We start from the raw sequence: 7,533 nt of genomic DNA on the forward strand, positions 1-7,533 counted from the left end.
CAACACAATCTACCCAGTCCACATGAGGAAGAGGAAAACACAAGAGATCTGTTTTAGGATTTATTCTAAGATTTATGATCTAATTTTTCACCATGACAGTCACTTTGTTCCCACAACATCCTATTCAAAGACTTTCTGGTGACCTAAATCTGTCATTTTCTTTTAAAAACCCCTGTTTTCCATCCTGTCCTTGATTTCCAGCTGTTCTTTGTGTTGATTACCATGAGTGATAATTTGGGGAGGCATGCAACATGTTTGCAAGCAAAGGGAATGAATAGTCTGGCATTTGAGGAAGGACTAAAAAAGACATTTCAGTCTGGAACCAGGCAAGCTGGAAGAATATGTTCTCAACAGCTTAAAGTAATGGATATGGACTGAAAATGGCAAAAACAATCTTGAAAAAGAAGAACAAAGTTAAAGGACTCATACTTCCTGGTTTGAAAACTTATTACAAAGCTACAGTAATCAAGACAGTGTGGTAGTGGCATAAGGATAGACATATAGATCAATGGAATAGGATTGAGAGTACAGAAGTAAACTCTTACATTCATGACAAATTTATTTCCAACAAATGTGCTAAGATAATTCAATGGAAGAAAGAATAATCCTTTTAACAAATGGTACTGGGACAGTGGAATATCCACATGTAAAAGAGTGAAATTGGACATCTACCTCGCACCATACACAAAAATGAACTCAAAATGGATCATAGACTTAAATGTAAGAACTACATCTAGAAAACTCTTGGAAGAAAACATGGGAGTAAACCTTAGTGACCTTAATTTAGGCAATGGTTTCTTTGATATCATACCAAAGGCAAAGAAATAGCAGAAAAAAATAGCTAAATTGGACTTCATCCAAATTAAAACTTTTTGTGCTGTAAATGATACAATCAAGAAAATAAAAAGACAACCCACAAAATGGGAGAAGATATTTGCAAATCGTATGTCTGATAAGAGATTTGTATCCAGAATATATAAAGAACTCTGACAACCCAATACTATAAGGACAAATAGCTCAATTAAAAAGTAGGAGGGCTTCCCTGGTGGCGCAGTGGTTGGGAGTCTGCCTGCTAATGCAGGGGACATGGGTTCGAGCCCTGGTCTGGGAGGATCCCGCATGCCGCGGAGCAACTAGGCCCGTGAGCCACAACTACTGAGCCTGCGCGTCTGGAGCCTGTGCTCTGCAACAAGAGAGGCCATGATGGTGAGAGGCCGGCGCACCGCGATGAAGAGTGGCCCCCACTTGCCGCAACTAGAGGAAGCCCTCACGCAGAAACGAAGACCCAACACAGCCAAATAAATAATAATTAAAGGTGCTAATAATTTTAAAAAAAAGTAGGAAAAGAATATTGAATATACCTTTATCCTAAGAAAATATACAAATGGCCAATGTGCACATGAAAAGATGCCCAACATCATTAGTCAGTAGGGAAATGTCAGGCAAAACTACAGTGAAATACCTATAACTTCAAACTAACTAGGATGATTATAATTAAAAAGGTGGGTAAGCAAGCTTAGTGAGAGGAGAGTGTTGGAGAGGTCTCTGAGCCCTGACATTCCAGGATGATTTCATCAGGCATAAGGATCTTAGACCAGGGAAAGATGAGTGGAAACAGAGGCAAAAGTTTTAGCCAGCCTGCAGAGGCCAGTGCAAATACCCAGAGTATGAATCACTGATCAGACACACTCCACGTGCCTTGTGGCTTGATGAGGAGCCAGGGCCTCAGAAACCAGAACATTCTTAGCCAGTTGATGGAGATGATGGTGCATTTGCTGTAGATCACTGAAGGACATATCATGCAGCTGATGACCAAGCACATGCAGCAGGACCTGGTGCTGGAAGAGCAGAGGCACAATCAGGCCAGCCAGGAGCAGGAAGCCCTCCTGGGCCACTTAATATGCCAACTGGTCTACCTCCTGTGGTCTGGGGCCATGGGTGGCCTGGGATTCCAACTGTCTTGCCCTTCCTAGGACTCTAGGGGTGAAGTCAGAGGTGGGCAGTGGGCCCATCATCCAGGCAGTCTGACCAGCTAGTTCATCAATGGAGTGATTTTGAAGCTGCATTTGCCAGCCATGACCTATCCAACTGTGGGATTGACATCTCTGCCTTGTACCATTCCAACTTCTAGGGCTACAAGAACTGCCATGGAGACAAATACCATGAGGACAAGAACACTTAGGGTTTCATTAATCTTGGTACCAGTGAGAATAAGCTGTGCATTGATCTGATTACTGAAATCTTGAATCAGAGTACCATGAACTGCATTGAGGATATCCTGCTGCAATATCCTGATTAGAGAGGGCAACCATCCCTGTGGGAAGAAGTGGGCTCGTTCCTGACCTACTACTGCAAGACACCTGCCCACCTGGATCCAGAAAACTTGCTTGTTCTAAATGGCTGCCACTCTGTCTTCTCCGCGCTGGCCATGGTTCTGTGCGATTCAGGCGAGGCCTTTCTGACCCCTCACCACCTTCTATGGTGGCTTCCTCTTCAGCTCCCACCGGTATGTGAAAGTTGAGCTTGCCCACCCGGACAGTGAGATCACTGATGTGAACATCCATCCTTTCCAGCTCATATGTAGAAGGTGGAGCAAGCCCCACTCGAGGCTATGCTTAAGGGCAGTGAGGTCAGAGACCTTGTGTTAATTAACCCTCAGAATCCTCTGGGTGACCTCTACTCCTGGGGCCCACTGAAGGAATACCTGGAACTTGCCAAGAGGTGCAACCTACGTGTCATTATAGATGAGATTTACATGCTACCTGTGTTGGATGAATACATTATATTTCACAGTGTTCTGGGCATGGAAAGTTTGCCTGGTTTCAACAGGGCCCATGTGATCTGAAGCACCAGTAAGGATTTTATCATTTCTGGCTTCTGCTTTAGCACTCTGTAGACCCACAACAAGGAGGTGGGCTCTGCCGCGAGCTCCTCTGGCGGCCTCTGCAGCGTTTCTGGCATCACCCAGCACGAACTGTGTTGGCAGCTCCAGGACAGAGAACAGATTGACAAAGTGTATCCACCTGCTAACCCTCACAGTTACATCATTAACAAGTTGAAGGCATTGAAGATCCCCTTTCTCAATTGTGGCTCTGGCCCCTATATCTGGGTCAACTTGGAAAACTTCCTGGACCTGTGTGCATTTGAGGAAGACCTGCTCCTCCAATGCTGCTTCCTGAACAACAAGCTGATATTGTCCCGTGGTGAGACCTACAAGTATAAGAAGCCTGGAATTTTCCACCTAGTCATGGTGGATAAGCTCATCGGGCTAAAACACATTTCCCGCATCAGTTCTATCAGGTGCTAGTGAAGCAGAAGCAGGATTTGATAGCGAAGCAGCAGGAGAATGCGCAGAGGGAGTGAGCGCTCTGCCCTCCAGTAAGTCACTCCAGCCAGTCACAACGCTCAGGGGGCCCTGCTATCAGCCTCTGGTCCAGAAGGCTGGGGCACTGAGCTGGTGCTGTGACTGAGGAAACAACGGGCTCCTCCAGCAATGGGCTCATGTGACGCAGTCATCAACCTCCTTCAGCTGAGCATGTGTAATTTTTGGAAGTTTTGCATCTTTTTAGTCTCTGCTGGCCATTGTGTGTGCAAAACATTTTTATGGGGTTGGGGTCAGAAAGCCTACAGGAATAAAGGGAACTCCCTGGGGCCCTATTTAGATGGGTATATTTTTGTATTTGATGTCCTCTAAATTCTATATTCTCTTAAATTCCGGGCCTGTTCTATTTCTTGTTGATATTTTTCATAATCACCTTTGGGAGCTAGATGATTTTTTTGTCCTTCAAAAATTCTAAAGCAGGTTGAATGTGAAGAATAATGTCAGAGGCAGGCCAGAAAGGAAGGGAAAAAATGATCCCTAACTGATGGAGCACATTCTAGGCATTGGAGGCACTGTCCCATAGGATCCTGACAAGATCACACCATCCTTACCCATGAATGACTGAATGGCAGGGTGGGGAGAGAATTCCAGAAGTTCCTGCTTCCGAATATCAGTTCTTTCCATTCTTGCCTTTTCAAAAGACTTTTAAAATGAATCTCTGTGACAAGCCTGGGGTCTTCCATTTCTATCTCTAGTGTTTTCAACTGTTCTAATCACACCACTTGTGAGTTTCTCTGCAAAGCTTTTGCATATCTGAGCTTCAGGCTGAGCACTGATGCTGTGAGATGGGTGGGGCAGGGACCACCATCATTATATAGATGATGAAAGGGCTTTTATCACCAACTGGTGGCTTTGGTCAATCACTTCGGTTTGTGGCCATCTTCCCTCTCTTGAGTCTAGGTTTGGTGGTTCTTGTTCTTCAATGACAATTTTCCTTTTAAAACATCAACAAAAAGCAGCATACCAACGAATCCCAATTCTTGAAGGTTGTTGTTGTTTTTTAATACCAGAGAGTGTTCTTTAGAAATCGACTACAGCTAATAAAAACATAAAGGGAATTCATTGGAAAGATGAAGGAGCTATTGTGACCAGAGATGCTCTTGGGATCTCTGTTAACAGCAGCTAATAGACAGTCTCACCAGGGAACCGTCCCTGGGATGGAAGCGTGGTGCCTTCCGTGGAAGGGATAGGCTGTTTCTGTCTTCTGTTCCACAGATTCAAGTAAGAGAGTGGAGAAAAAGAACATTTTCACATCTACAAGCATCTCCCTCCATTATTTAGGTCTTTAATTTCTCTCAGCAACGTTTTTCTAGATTTCAGTGTAAAAATCTTACATACATTTTGTTAAATTTATCACTATATTATGCTTTTCATGTTATTTTAAAAGTATTGTTTATTAATTCATTTTCTAATTATTTGTTGCTAGTATATCGAAATAACTGATGTTAGTATATTGTATCTTGTATCTATCAAGAACGTTGAAGGCTCTGAGGTTTTACCCTACTTGCAAACTAACGGGTTTCACGAATGCTGACAGACGGCATGAGAAGCCTGGGTCAGAGACAAATGACAACTTATTATTGACAGTAATAGCAGTAATCAGAGTATGACTTTTGCTTTGGTTCCCCAAGCTCTGCTTTCTACAGGGCAAAATGTGGAGGACCAAGTGATGCCTGCATAGGCAGTGGGGTGTGCTGCAGGAGAAGAGACCCACATGTAGGGAACCTGATTCTTTTATAATCAGCAGTAAGCCTGCCTGAACTTTAGTCCTGAGAGAGGCATTATTTTTACTATGCTGAATAATTATAGTCATAATTTTAGTTCAACAATCCTTGTTTTACAGGTAAGGATACTGAGCCCAGGGAGGAAACCCAAGCATTTACATCCATTTCTTTTCTTCTTTTTATCCCCATGGTGCTTATTCTTGGTCAGTCTATTACCTCTTGTCTAGTTTATTGTCAAAGATTCCCATATTCTATGCCAATCTTCCTAAAGTTCTTCTTTGATTATTTGTTAGTTACTTAATTAGTTAAGATGTTATTAATTCTTTAATAAATACATGTTGAACATTCTGTTTGTTTCACCCATGTTCCAGGCTCTGAAGTAAACATGACAGAGTTGTGCTGCTCATGCCGCATGAAGTTTATTTTTCATCTTCTGGTAAGGGAGACAGATGATAAATAAACAACAAAATGTATGTGTCTCTGTGTGAGAAGGAAATATGTTAGGTAATGCTATGAAGAAAACTAAAGCAAAGTATAAAAGTATAGAATGGTGGTGTGGAAGGTGCTATTTTTGATTTATCCCAGCAGGTACAACAGTGAAGTGAGAGACCCAGGTAAGCAAAGATCTGAGGGGAAAGCACAGCAGTAATGATGTACCAACCAACAAGTGCAAAGGCGCTGAGGCAGGAAAACCTTGATCTATTTGACAGAGAGCAAGAAGGTCAGTGTGGCTGGAACAGAAAATCTGGTGACGATTGGTAGGAGATAAAGTCAGAAAACATACAGAACGGCCAGGTCATCAGAGTCCCATGCCCCAACCTGTTCAAATGTTTCCATATATTTCAATGAACAAAATTCAGACTCCTTGATCGGGTAACCGAGGTTCCCCACTGCCTATATTTTTTTTTTTTACCTTTTCCAACTTTACTTTCATAGCCCCCTAACATGAATTCTTCACATCAGCCCAGCTAGCGTATTCATCAGACCCCAAGTTACTTTTCATAGCTCTGCTACTAGAACTTTTTTCCACTATACAACCTCTGACTATTGAAATTGGCAAGATAGGTCTAGTTCAAAAGTCCTGCTTGTCAGTGCCATGTATGAAGTTATATCTCCACGTTAGACTTTATGTGTGTGTGTGCGTTTTGTCTTTTCTATAGTGCATTCCAAGCTCCTAGAGACTTGCTCATAGCACCTTTGTATCTCATTTATATCTGGTGTGGAGCCTTATAGATATTAAAATATGATTTAAAGGTTTTTTTGATTAAAGAACCATATGTTTATAACTTTGGAAGACAAAAAGATTGCAAAGTTGCATCCTTTCATCTGACAGATAAAATAGGGGAATGATAGAAACATACATTATAATTTATTTCTAGATTGTTAGTTAGCTGTTATTAAGTACTTATATGAATGAGAAAATCTCATAGAGGAATGATCTAGGTTTTTCCCAAGTGTGGTAAATTCTCACATCCTTAAACAAAAAATACTTTTTAATTGCTTTTCATCTGGAGAATAGATTGTGTAAACTGATCCATCACTTATGAATCTCCCATTGTAAATAATGAAACTATAAAACTGTAGATGATATACATTAAAATAATAATTATTTATTATAATTTATAATAATATAATTAATATAATATAATATAATTTGTTATAATAATAATAAACTCTTAAAATAATATACATTTCTTTTAAGAGTTCCAATACTCTCAGAAGATTTTATCAGTGGTATCATTGACAAGGAAATTGTGCAGTTCGTTTCAAATACATTTAGGAAACTGGAATCAATTTTTTCTCAAGGCTTTTACAAACTCATCTTTCAAGACCTGCTATAATTTTGATGTCTCAAAGTAATACAAGCAACTTTGTGCCCAGTTTGTCTCTTTTTTTTCTCTTTTTCTTGTTCTTATTCCTTTTTCTTTCCTTCCAAATTGTGAGTTTTCTTTGTTGTTTTGTTAAAAGCATGCATACTAATTTTAAAGATCAAATACTATGGAATATATATGACCAAAAATATCATTCACATAAAAATATTATTAGCATTTTAATTTAATATTCTTTAATCTGTATCTCTATTTCACTTAGTATTATTGAATGGATATCAATAAATATAGATCTATATCTTTATTTTAATTACCTCACAATATTTCTTTGCATGTTTGTATATACTTAGTTCCCACTTATTTCTAAAGAAGGAATGCATTATCTTCCACTGAAATAATGGAAGAATTATTGTTATGAAATAATGCTTCCATGAAATAATTTTACAAGCAATGTTGAACATTTAAGGATGCTTTAATATTTTGTAGTGATATCAATTTTTCAATAGGAAATATTTGGCCAAGCGTGACATAGACAACATACATTTGAGCTTGGGTGAGTTTCTAGAGGTGATTTAAATGCTATGTGATAAAGTTATTT

At 40.0% G+C, this 7,533-nt stretch overlaps 1 pseudogene; it reads left to right on the top strand.

Moving 5' to 3' along the window:
* The first annotated feature begins 1,667 nt into the window (after positions 1 to 1,667).
* Positions 1,668 to 3,363, top strand: LOC102997179 (probable inactive 1-aminocyclopropane-1-carboxylate synthase-like protein 2; annotated as a pseudogene).
* The last annotated feature ends 4,170 nt before the right edge of the window (positions 3,364 to 7,533 follow it).

The sequence above is a fragment of the Balaenoptera acutorostrata genome, chromosome 2 (assembly GCF_949987535.1).
Source record: "Balaenoptera acutorostrata chromosome 2, mBalAcu1.1, whole genome shotgun sequence".
Classification (NCBI taxonomy): Eukaryota; Metazoa; Chordata; class Mammalia; order Artiodactyla; family Balaenopteridae; genus Balaenoptera; species Balaenoptera acutorostrata.